General features: G+C 38.3%; 2 pseudogenes; both read right to left on the reverse strand.

Annotated features, from left to right (window-relative positions):
- Window positions 1-4005: 4005 nt before the first annotated feature.
- Window positions 4006-8149, reverse strand: LOC105308195 (annotated as a pseudogene).
- On the reverse strand, window positions 5326-5444 carry LOC111733379 (annotated as a pseudogene).
- Window positions 8150-13809: the final 5660 nt, after the last annotated feature.

The raw sequence follows: 13809 nt of genomic DNA on the forward strand, positions 1-13809 counted from the left end.
GGGTCCAAGGTCCCCTAAGTCCTCCCTTGGGGTCCTCACCTAGACTCTGGCAAGTCCTGCGCCTTCCTTCAGCCACCGACCCGAGGTCCCGTTCCTGATACAAACTCCCCAGAATCCCTGAGACCCGGATGTGGAAGTTGGAACACGCCCTGGGGGTTCTTCCCGCCCTGTGACCTCCCAAGACTGACACGAGCGGTGGGCCAGTTCTGTCGTGGGGTCCAAGGTCCCCTAAGTCCTCCCTTAGGGTCCTCACCTAGACTCTGGCAGGTCCTGCGTCTTCCCTCCGCCACCTACCCGAGGTCTCGCGCCTTATACCAACCACGCGGAATCCCCGAGACCCGGATGTGGAAGTTGGGACACGCCCTGGGGGTTCATCCCGCCCCGTAGCCTCCCATGACTGACACGAGCGGTGGGCCAACTCTGTCGTGGGGTCCAAGGTCCCCTAAGTCCTCCCTTAGGGTCCTCATCTAGACTCTGGCAGGTCCTGTGCCTTCCCTCAGCCACCGACCCAAGGTTCCGCTCCTGATACCAACCCCACAGAATCCCTGAGACCCGGATATGGAATTCAGAATGCGCCGCGAGTGGCCATTTTGCCCCGGGGCCTCCTACGACTGACAGCAGTGGTGGGCTTCAGTGGGACCCCTCTGTTGAGTCCAAGGTCCCTTGAGTCCTCCTAGGAGTCCTCACCTAGACTCTGGCAAGTCTTGGGCCTTCCTCTGCCACCGACGCGAGGTCTCGCTCTTTATACCAACCCCCAGAATCTCTCAGACCCAGATGTGGAAGTTGAGACAAGTCCTAAGGGCTCATCCCGCCCTGTGGCCTCCCGTGACTGACAGCGACAGTGGGCACGCTCTGTCGTGGGATCCAAGGTCCCCTAAGTCCTCCCTTGCGGTCCTCACCTAGACTCTGGCGGGTCCCGCGCCTTCGCTCAGCCACCGATCAAGGTCCCGCCCCTTAAACCAACCCCCCCAGAATCCCTGAGACCCGGATGTAGAAGTAAAGCCGTTCCGCCTGTGATCATCTCACTTTGGTGCCTCTCAAGCCTATATGTTTTCTGGGGTCCAGGGTCTCTCGGTCCTCCTTCAGGGTCCTTCCTTATCTCCACATCTGGCAGAGCCTGGGACTCCTCCCTCTGCTGACCTGAAGATACGCACCTCAGACCAAGCCACCCGTCCTTAAGTATCCCAAGGCACAAGTGAGATACACTACATGTGGCCAAACTGCCGTGGGGCTTCCCAGGACTGACCATAAGAATAGGTTTCTGTGGCAGGTAGGGGTACCCTCTGTTATAGAGTCTAGGTTCCCCCAACCATCCCTCATGGTCCTCACCTTGATTACTGACATGGTCCCTCCACTCTGCTCACCTGAGTGCAGTACATTCAGATCAAAGCCTTCTCCTTGAGACCCCAATCCCCAACAAAAGTCTGAAGTTACCGTATCTATCAGGTTACGTCTTCCTGGGGTCTCCCAAACTGATAGCAAGGGGCAGGAGGCGGTGATGGGTTGCGGGGCTGAGGTCTCACATATTCTGAGATCGAGGGTCCCTTCAGTCCTTTAGAGTCCGTCCTTACGTTGACTCCTGGCTGGTGCTGGGACTCATTTCTCTGCTGATATGAAAACACACCCTTACTATCCAAGCCTCCCTTCCCTGAGACCTGTATCTTTGCTTCCCCGGGAGGAAGTCAGGGGCCTCCAGGGGCTGACTGTAGGGCCAGGGTGTAGCTAGGACTCCTCTTTTCTGGTTTGGAAGGTTCCCCTCAATGCTCTTTCAAGATTCTCACCTTGACTCCTGACAGGGCCTAAGACTCCTCCCTTTGCTGACCTGAGTCTGTCTAGTTCCAGCCAAGGCCCTCAATGTTCTGAGACTCCCCCAGGCAGAAATGAGGGGGAACTTTCAGCCTGATAGCTCCACGGGGTTCTCCCAGGGCTTATCAGTAAAAGTGGAGCTAGATTCTCTGGGCATCTTGGAGAGGGTGAACTCCTCCAGTCCCTGTTCATAAGGTTCCTGATCTTGACTCCTGGCTCCTTGAATAAATGCTGGTCGTAATTTACCTGCTCCCTGTCAGCTCTGATCATTTGCCCAGCTGCAACCCATGCAAAGAATAACTCCGGACGAGATGCTAGAAGAAGAGCTGCAGCACCCATGACTGTGGGGGAGGGTCGGAGAAGAAGCACGCTTCCAGTGGGGTCTGTTCGCCAGCCAGCAGATTTTGGAAACATTTTGTTCTAAAAGATTTATTTTCTACACTGAGGCTGAGCAACAGGATTTGGAGATGTCCTGCTGTTTCAAAGTTATCTAACATTGCATCATCAAGTGCAGTGGTTTCAATTTTTCTGTAATAAAAGTTTATTTTACACCTCTACCAAGTGTACATCTAGAATATGTATATACAATTTCATGAAAGAATACCTACACTTACTATTTGTGGATCACTCTGATACTTTCTATTCTATTTCCAGTCAATTCTTTATCTTCCATTAAAATAATTTTTTTGGAAGGTCAGTCCTCACCCACTTGCCAAAAGTTCAGGAATAAAAGAATAAAAGCAGTGAGTCACCAAAGTAGTAATTAGTAAAAGTTTACTGTGCACACACCAAAAAGACAGTTTGTGAACCAGGAGCGCTTAACTCAAACATGGAATCAGGCTCAGGGATATATCGTTAAAAAGCAGCTTATATCATGAGAAAGCAGTGACTTTATTCTTCACAGAGATTGGTTATAATATTAGAATTTTCTTAAATGATTAAGTTTTTCTTCTGATTTCCAGAGGCATAAGCAAGAAATGACCCAGGTCAAATCAGTCTTGTAAAATACGCTGAATTAAGCTTTGCTTATACAATTAAACTGGTTTTGTCTGCTCAGGGAATTTTCAATGCTAGTCTACATTTGTTGTTTTTTTTTTTATTTTAACACACTAAAATGGTTTCAGGTAGTTATTAGCACAGACTTTGGGGCCCTACTACCTCAATCATCCCATCTTTCCTGCTCTCCTGATATAAGTATAGCTCTTTTTATTGTGCTTCACAGATGTGCATTGTTTTTACAAATTGAAGGCAAGATCCTCCCCTCACCAGCAAAAAGATTACAACTCCCTTGTTTTGCAATATTAGCTTTATTGTGGTGGTCTGGAACTGAACCCTCAATACTTCTGAGGTCTGCCTGTATTACCCCAGGGCTACTGGCATGTGAGGTCTGAGGACCTCAGCTATTCACAAAAAATAGGGGCAGAAGTTTAAACTTTTCCTTTTACCCCACCCTGTGATCGGCATCATGTAGCTGACAGCCCCTCCCACTTTCCTGTTGCTTTCCACGCCCCCACCCCGCATCAATACCAGCTCACCGCAGTCTTCAGTCTCAGGCTTTCTCATGTTTTGTCTTTTTGGGTTTGTTGCTGATTATTGCCTCTCTCCCTGCTATTAGTTATTGGGAGTTAATTTGGGGAGAAGTCAGCAGTCTGAAGTTGATGGTCATCTTGGCATCTACAGGTAGGAAACTAAATCTGTAAATAATTTAAAGAGAATTCACATGTTTATAATATTGTTTCCCATTAATGGGTTTTACTGCTCTATTTGGGAATTCTTTTAGCTGAATCTATCAGCAAAGATTTGTTTTATTTTTTCTATGTTTTTAATTTTTAAAAACATCTTTACTGAGATATAATTAACATACTATACAATTCATGAGTTGGAGATGTTTGTTTTTTAAATAATCTTTTCCTGAACATAATAAGTCACTTTACATGTGTTACCAGATAGTGATCCTCACACTCCAGACGATTTTACAAGTGAGAAAACACTTAAGGAATCCCCAAAATTACACCCTCGGTGATGACATTGACTTGGATTTGAATTGCTGTATAATCCAAAAATCTATAGTTTATGCTATGTGTATGTTTAATAGAAAAACTTCAAAATGCATAGAAGAAATGTCCCCTCCCTCATTACAGAACCTAAGCTTGCGATTTGCTGCGTAGAGCGGACCCAGAGCTTTTGGACCCAGACTATTTAGCTAACAAACGAGAGTGACGTGACCAAGACGCAGCATTTACTGTGATCCACGACAAAGTTATCTTGGGCATAACGGAATTTTTTCAGGTCCACAGACAATAAAAACATCGTCATCACCAAAAAAAGGACTTGCAGACAAGTAACCTGCTTCTCGTCCCGTGTGCAGAGAGCCTCTTGACCACTCCTAAGTCTAGCTTAATGGCTTCGGTGATATCTGTTAAGACCTGTTCAAAGAAGTGAGCGGTATTCTTATTTAGAAAGATCCTCATGGCTTTTCTAGGCTTCGAATCACAGTCACTAACTTGGGTTTGATGAAATCTTTGCTTTCTTTCACTCCACTTTTCACCGAGGAGGGAGCAGCCAAGGCTCAGTAGTCCCACTCTTGATGTTCACAGACTAGTTTGGATTAATATTTTTGGTGTAATCGACTTTACGAAATGGTTCGTTTGATACACACACATAACTCACCTTCGAGTAGGTCGTTCAGGCTGGTGACTTTCCTGCGGCCATCAATGGTGTAGATGGGGCGGACGCCCTGAGGTAGGTTCACGTTGTCGGACAGGGAGCAGGTGAGCTCCATAAGCAGCGCAAGGCTGGAGATGGCTAACACCAAGCTCTTGAAGTAGCGGTCCGCATTCCGGTAGAAGCATAACTTCTTGGCCTTCTCCGAGCTCCGGGCCTGTAGGGTCCGCGTGTGGTAGCTGCAGTGAGCATTGTGCACCCGGCTAGGAATCCCCCCGAGGAGCTGGGCGCTCCTCTCCGCGACCCAGGCCACTCAAAGTGCTCCAGTTCAATGCTCCTGGTACTGGCCATCACAGCTGCTCCGAGCGCTTTCTGCAAAACAAAAACAAAAAAACAAAAAAACCAAAAAAAACAAAAACCCAGCTGTCCCAGCCAAGCCTGCAGGTAGCCAGGATCAATGTGAGAGCCAGCTCAGGAACGCGAAGAGCCTTCTCAAAGTGCCGGAACACCTGGCTCTGGCATCCCACCCCCTTCTCGCAGGTGGGGCCGCTGAGCCGCGGATAGCAAAGTTTTATATTAGCCGTCGTTAAGATGTTATACATTTTTGTTAGGGTTCCTTCCGGGTAATTTTTGGATTTTGTTGACCTTGCGAATAGGATATTTTCTATTACATGTGCTAATTACTATTGCTTTTAGGTGGCAAAGCTCTTGATTTTGCTATACTGATCTTCGTGTAACATTTTTCCGAAGTCTCTTCCTCATTTGAATATTTCGCATACCTGTTCCTTTGAATGTTGCCACCAGATATTATTTTTACTAATGTTTACATTCCTTATTTATTTATTTGTTTATTTTAGCCTACAGCATCCGGTCTTCCTAGGTAGTCTCCCATCCAAGTACTAACCAGGCCCAACCCTGCTTAGCTTCCGAGATTAGGCAAGATCTGGTGTATTCAGGATGAAGTGGCGGTAGACTGTCCCTATTTATTGTGACATACAGAGCTCTGTGTGTTCTAGTGCAGTTTTGAACAGTATAGGAGCAAATATTTTTGTGTTGTCTGTCCCTGGCTTTAATGGGAATCCTCAGAATTCACATTTAAGTGTTTGCTATAGACTTTAGGAAGTTCTGACATTAATTTAACATATATGCGTATATGTTAAATATATGCATATATATTTATATGTTATATATATTTACCATGAATCTGTTGAATTTCTTTCAAAGGCTCTTTACCCATTGACATGAGCAAGTGTTTTTTTTCTCTAATTTGTACAGAGAATTATAATTGAAAGTATTTTCCAGTATTAAATCATATTTGTATGCTTCAGACACAGCCTGTTCATTTAATTCATTGCTATGCTGAATTTAAATTATTTAGAATATACACTGCTATGTGAGTGAGCATGGCCGAAGTGTTCTTTTCATGGGGTGTTCTCATTTGGTTTTTGAATCAAGGATCACTGGCCTGGCAAAATGAATTGAATAATTGCCCATTTCTGTAGGCTTTAGAGGAGTTTACATAATGTGGTAATTTGTTTTTCCCTGACTATTCTGTAAAACTGGCTTCCAAAACTGCCTTGTTCTGAAACATTGATGGAGATATGAGTGTTGAATACAGTTTCAATTTGCATCACTTGATTAAACTTTAAGTGGTCAGTTTTACTTAGAATTTCAAATATAATGGCATGATATTTATAATAAAAACTCTTTATTACAGAAATTATCAAACATATACAACAATTGAGAGAATAGTATATAGACATATCTCATTTTCTTGTGCTTTGCTTTATTGTGCTTCACAGGTGTTACACTTTTTCAAAAAGATCAGGACTCACTTTATTGAGATACTTGCTTGATTACACTAGCATGGAACTAAACCCGCAGTATTTCCAAAGTATGCCTGTAATGGACCCAGTATACCTAACACTTCACATCAATAATGTCCAATACTATTTGGTTCCAATTATATCTTCACCTTCCCCCATTTCTTGCTACTGGAATAATTTGAAACATCCAAATCATCATAGCATTTTATCTCTAAATATTTCATATACATTCATAAAAGATAAAGACTCTTATGAAATTTAAATTCAATATAATTTTTTCCTAAAAATATAAATAAGTAATCATCAAATGCCTAGGTATTTTTCAGGTTTGCCTGGCAGGCTTATGCTTCTTAAAAAAATTAGTTTCTTTGAATCGGTGTCCAATTATGATCTAATCAATGCAATTGTTTTTACAGCCCTTGAGTTTTTTTAAATCTATAATTCCTTTCCCCTGTCCCCATCACTTTTTTCTTTGCAATTATTCTTTAAAAAAAAAATAAAAACCAAACAAACAGGATTTGTCTTCTGTCCAGTGGATTTTGTCGAATGCAATATTTGTGGTGTCCTATAACATGTTCTTCAGACCTTACTTTCTGACACTACAAGATACCCCAGGCTCATTTCTATATTTGCTGCCCAAGTCCTAGACTCAGCCATTTCTCCAAAAAGCCCTAGTTCCTTTTATTAGGCGATGGTTTTAAAAGATCTAGATCTCAGTGCTGGTATGCTTGTTGCTGCTGGGGAGTTCTTACTTAGAGGCCTTCTCAGCTAAGAGAACAGTGAAATATGTATGCCTGTATTAACCTATGTATATACATATACCTGTGAATATTTATTTACATATGTAACCATCTGTATCTGTATGAAGCTGAATGTGAGTTTATGCTGCTGTTTCCAACGAATCCATTATCACAAAGATCTTTCTAGTTCCTTTTACTTACCTGTAACATCCCACTCCAACAGTGAGACACCTGGCTCCCATACCTGCCAATTCATTTAATTAATTGTTCAATTCCAGTATGCATGTATAGTGGTTTCAGAATTACCAACTAAAGAATAGCATTTAGGTACAGTTCCTTTTGACTTTAGTCTTATAACATTCATTTCCAAAGTTACTTAGGGCAGCAACTTTCCCTTCATACTCTTCAGCGAGGTCGTTTCATACATTTTTAATGCAGTTAGAATATTTTGCCACATTCTGCATTCCATGCTGGGATTCCTTGACCTCCTAAATTAACTTTTTAGAATTTTTATACATCAAGATTAACTCTTAGTCCTTTCAAGTTCTCTTTTTTGATAAATACATGCTGTCATGTGTGCACCATTACAGTATCATACAAAATAGCTTCACTGCCCTAATAAAGTCCCTGTGCTTAAACTAAACTTTTTTCTACATGTTTACCATCTCTGATTTTTCCCTTTCCAAAATGTCATATAAATGGAATCTTATACTCTCTAGCCTTTTCCAACCGGCTTTTCAGTTAACAATAAGCATTTAATATTTATTCATATCTTTGCACATCTTGTAGGTCATTCTTTTTTATTGATGAATTATGTTGCATTGTAAGGTTGTGGCACAGTTTGTTTATCCATTCATCTATTGAAGGACATCTTAGTTGCTTCCAGCGTTTTGACGATTATCAAGCAGTGATAAACATTCATGTGCGAGGTTTTGTGTAGGCATAAGTTTTAAAATCAGGTAAATACCCAGGACTATGCTTGCTAGGTCTTATGGTGAGACTATGTTCAGTTTTTTTTTTTTTTAATGACAAACTGTCTTCCAAAGTGGATGTACCATTTTGTGTACCTACCAGAAGTGAGAGTTCCTCTTGCTCTGAGTTCTCATCAGCCATTGGACTTAACTTTTTTACAATTTTAGACATTCCAGTAGGTGTGTAGAGATATCTCCCTGTTTAACTTGCAATTCCCTAATAACAAATTATATTCATCTTTTTCTACGTTTATTCGCCACCTGTATATTTTGAGATTTCTGATTAAATCTTCTGCCTAGTTTTAAAGTGAGTTGTTTGCTTTTGTTGAATTTTAAGAGTTCTTTATATTTTGTATGCAAGTCCTTTATCAGATGTTTTGCAACTATTTTCTCCCTTTCTGTGGCTCCTCTTTTCATTCTCCTAATGATGTCTTTCACAGAGCACACATTTAAAATTTTTTTAACATAATACAGCTTATCAATTTTTTCTTTCTTGGGTCATGTTTTTGGTGTTGTGTTTAAAAACTCATCACTAGTTCCAAGGTCATGTAGTTTTTATCCTATGTTTTCTTCTAGAGATTTTATAGTTTCTTCAATTTACATTTAGGTTACACTTTGGATTATCTTGTTTTTGTTCTAAATATATGCTTTATTTTTTGTAGGTAATATGTGCCCTTAGTACAAAAGAGATATTTTTTGTGAAAGGCATGACATTTTGTCTATGTTAATGCCTAAATTTTGTTAGCTTTATACCTCAGCATTTCATTTTGGGAGACATATTGTATTTTTAATTTAAAATTTGATTTATTCATTGCTGGTGTATATAAAAGCAATCGACCTTTTAAAATATTAATCCTATTTCCTGTGGTCTTGCTATAATTACATTTTAATTCCAAGAGTATTTTGCTGTTTTCAGTTCTATGGGATTTTGTACATAGGCAGAGATTTCTTTAGTGAACAAAGCAAGGCATGCTTTTCCTTCCCCGAATGTACGTTTTTTTTTTTCCTTTTCTTATTGTACTAGCTAGGACTACCAGCACAATGTTGAATAGGAGTTGTCAGGGGAAACATCCTTGCTTTTTTCCTGATCTTAGGTGGAAAGCATTGAGCAAACTTCCTTCTATTCCTAGTTTACTAAGACTATTTTTTTTATCATGAATGTGTGTTGAATTGATCAAATACCTTTTCTGCATCAATTGATATTATATGACATTTTTTTCTTTAGCCCGTTGATGCCATGAATTTCATTAATAGATTTTTGAATGTTAAACCAGCCTTGGATACCTGGAATAAATCTTACTTGGTCATAGTGTATAATTGTATTTATACGTGTTAGATTAATTTTATACTCTGTTAAAGATCATTGGATCTCTGTTCATGATAGGTACTGGTCTGTAATTTTTCTTTCTCATAATATCTTTAACTGGATTGGGTGTTAGGGTAATGGCCTTGTAGAATGAGTTAAGAATAGTCCTTCTGCTTTATTTTGGGAGGGCTCGTGCAGAATTGTTATTAGTTCTTTAAATGTTTAGTAGAATTCATCAATGAAACCATCTGAGCCTAGTGATTTCTCTTTTGAAGGATATTATTGATTTAATTTATTTAGTAGATATATGTTGATTCAGGTTATCTTTTTATCCTTGTGTGAGTTTTTGGAGCTTTCATCATTGGAGAGAATTTCATCTCGTTCATTAAATTGGTGGACATAAAATTGTCATAGTATTCATTCAATTCCTTCATTATCCTTTTGCTGTCAATGGGATCAATAACAATGATCCCATTCTCATTTCTGGTATTGGTAATTTGTGTCTTCTAACTTTTTTCCTCGATTAGCCTTGCTAGAGGATTATCGATATTTTTGTTGATGTTTTCAAATAACTGGGTTTGATTTATTGATTTTCTATATTGTTTTCCTGTTTTGAATTTGATTTCTGCAGAATTTTTTCTTATTTCTTTTCTTTTGCTTGCCTAAGACTTAATTTATTCTTCTTTAGCTAGACTCCTAAGGCATAGTCTTAAGTTTTGATTTTAGGTCTTTTTTTTTTTTTTCTCTAATACATTTAGTGCTTTCAATATATTCCTACATAGTGCTTTTGCTACACAAATTTTGATAATTTGCATTTTAATTTTAACTTAATTAAAAATATTTTAAAATTTATATTGAGGGTTCTTCCCTGACTCAGAGATATTTGGAGGCCTGTTTAATTTACAAATTAAGTTCTCTTTCTTTTCTTTTTGATATTCCAATTACTTAAATGTTACATCTTCTGACATTGTCTCACAGTTCTTTGATATTCTGTTCTGCTTTTCTTTTCTTTTCTTTTTTTCTTTTAAATTTCAATTTGGATTTCTACTGACATGTTTTCAAGCTTACTAATTCTTCCTCAGCCATGTCCAGTCTGTTGATGAGCTCATCAAAAGCATTTAGTTTGTTACAGTTATTTTTATTTCTGGCACTTCCTTTTGAATCTTTCTTAGAGTTCCTATATCTCAGCCTATATCTGCTTACCTATTTGTCTTGCATATTGTCTACTTTATCTGTTACGGCCCTTAACATATAAATCGTAATTATTTTAAATTCCTTGTCTGATAATTTCAACATTTTCATCACATCCAAGTCTTTTTCTAATGCTTGCTTTGTCTCTTGAGACTATGGTTTTACTTGCCTTTTAACATGCCAAGTGATTTTTTTTGTTGAAAAGCCAGACATGTTATACTGGGCAGTAGGAACTGAATAGGCCTTTATAGTGTGAGGTTTTATGTCAGTCTGGCTAGCATTACATCTGTAGGTGCCAGAGACTTACAATTTATATAATGTCTTTGTTTTTTTTTTTCCTCCTCTGTTGTTTTTGGTTTCCCATAGGAACTACATCTTAGATTCTGTCTTTTGCAGTTCTTTCAGCTATAATCTACTGTTGTTGTTATAATGGAACTATGTCGATGTGATGGTAAGGTGTGGGAGAGGGGAAGCCTTCCAAATTATAATTAAATCTGTCTTCTAGTATGTTTATTTTCCTAGGCTGTGTTTTTCAGAAATCTTTCTTACCTCTCCTCCCAGCTAATGTATGACAAGAATGCTAGATGTGGCTAGAGTACGGTAATTGCCCTTCTGTCTATATGAGATAAGACTGGTAAAGTCTTTTTTTTTTTTTACTAGAGAGAGTAGATCTCTGTTATGGAAAATGCACTATGTGTATTTAAAAATGGTTACTTTCCATTCCCATTGCCAAAGACATGAAGTGCTGCAAGAGTCTGATGTGGTTCTTGGAGGTAAAAGCCATGCTCCTATAATACTGTATATCCAGTTGTTTCTCAGGCTCATGCTAGTTCACATTCAGCCTCCAGCAATTTGTCAATGTTTCCATTGTTAAAAGAAGCATATTAAAAATTTTAAGAGTTTATTTCAGCAAAAATCAATTTGGATTTGGCAGAGCCAAACCAGAAGTAGTTAGGACTCCACTGACTGGAGACTTTTATAGAGAAAAGGCAGAAGCAGACTAAGGAAATTATGGATTGGCTATACATTAAAGCCTAGTCAGATGTTTGTGATTGGTTGTCCTTAGGTTTCAATTTTGTAACCTTGAGGTGTTTATAGGCTTAGATTTTGGTTTGCTTACGTAGGCTGCCATGGCATTAGAGCCACTTGAGTCTAAAGGCCTCCTTGTTAAATTAAGGTAACACCATTTAAGAGTTCCTACCAGTTTATAGCTCCAACTTCTACTGGTAAGCTCATCTCAGCTGTGTTTGTCTTTATACAACTTTTTCCCAATTTTGGAGTAGCAACCTCAGCTCTCTGATATCCAAGAGAAGTCATTGATTTTCAGTTTATTCAGCATTTTTCTTATTGTAATGATGGGAGTGAAAACTTCTAAGCACTTTACATGTGACAGCTGAAACTGAAAGTCTACCACATTTTTAATGAAAATCTAAAACATTTTGACAAATTTTAAAAATAGGTACAAAATCATGATACACACACTTGTGTGCCCACTACCGGATTTTTTATTTTGAACAGATTGTTGGATAAGCACAGTTTATGGCTTAATTTGAGCAGCTGAGACTGGAGTCTTAGGCCAGTCAGTGTATTGGAATCTTTTCGGGTCCACACTAAGGGACTTCCAGTATTATCAGAGAAGAAGTTATGGCTTCAATAGGTCATTAGGTTATTCCTATTATTCTGCTGTTATAAACCCTGGCACTGCTAGTAACCTTGCACGTATATTATTTTGCATATATGTAAGTACATCTTTAGAATGAATTCATAGTAGTGAAATGTTTCTAAGTCAAAGGATATGTGCATTTTCTATTTTTTAGTCAACTTTGGTTATATATTAGTGGTTTCCTAAAATATTGTCTATTTAATATAAATTGTCAGGTTTTCTGGCTACTGGTTGTTTGTTGTATTATATTAAGATTTAAATTCTCTAATACATTTTTGTATGTCACTTTTTCTTCATGTCCATTTGAGTTTTATTTCTCAAGACTTGCCAGAGATTTGTCTTATTATTTTAAAGAATTACCTTGATGTTTAAGTTTATTTATCAAGTTTATTTTATTTGTGTATTTTCTATTTCATTAGCGTCTGATATTACTTTGATTGTTTCCTTTGTCCTATATTCCTCTAGTTATTATTATTGTTTATCTAGTTTCTTGAATCCTTTTTTAAATTTCAATGTTTCATGTTTTATAAATTCTAATGAATGCATTCAAGACTATAAATTTTCTCTAAATATTGTCATTTGCATGCATCCCACAAGTACTGATGTAGGATCTCATTGTCTTTCATACTCACATACTCTGATCTTATTTTTTTCCTCTTTACCCTGGAATTATTTAGGATAGCGGTCTTGTTAATCTATTTATATTGCTCCGTACTTGCCTATCTATTTATCAGTCATCTATAACCCACCCATCTCTGTCTCTATCAGTCTATCATATGTTTGCTTAGTTTTGCTGTTCACTATGGTGCAAGAACATGGCTTGTATTTTTCTATTTGGAGAAACTGAGGAATTTTTGGTGCCCTAGTAATACATCAGCTTTTGCAAATGTCCTGTGAACATTTGAAAAGGATATATTTTGTGTAGTTTGGGTACAAAGCTCTATTTATGTATAGCTAAATGTCATCTATTATTTATCATCTATCTATGGTAAGCCCAAGCTTATTGTTCATTGAAAAAACTGTTCTTTCCTTTCCACTGATTAGTCTTGGCACCTTTGTCAAAAATCAAATGAACATAAATGTATAATTTTATTTCTGGATCCTCAATTCTATTCCGTTGACCTATATGTCTATCCTTGTGCCAATTCCATTCCATTGATCTGTATGTCTATCCTTGTACCACACTGTTTTAATTACTACTATAGATTTGTAGTAAATTCTAACATTGGGAAGTGTGAGTCCTCCAACTTTAGGTTCCTTTTTAAGTTATTTGGGGTTCCTTATGATTCCCTACAAGTTTTAGGACAAACTTTTACATTTCAGCAAAAAAAAAAAAAAAGGCAATTGGAATTATGATAGGGAATATATTTACTGATTCTGTAGTTCAATTTATGTAGCATTGTCATCGTAACATTATCAAGCCTTCCAATTAATGAATACGATGCCTTTCCATTTATTTAAGTCTTTAATTTCTTTCAGCAATGTTTTGTAGTTTTAAGTACACAGATACTACACCTCCTTGGATAAATTTATTCCTCAGTTTTGAATTATTTTTGATGTTATTTTAAGTGGAAATCCTTCTTAATTTTATTTTCAGATTGGTCATTGCTGGTGTGTAGGAATAGAATTTATTTTTGTATAT

Source organism: Pteropus vampyrus, unplaced genomic scaffold (assembly GCF_000151845.1).
Source record: "Pteropus vampyrus isolate Shadow unplaced genomic scaffold, Pvam_2.0 Scaffold556, whole genome shotgun sequence".
Classification (NCBI taxonomy): Eukaryota; Metazoa; Chordata; class Mammalia; order Chiroptera; family Pteropodidae; genus Pteropus; species Pteropus vampyrus.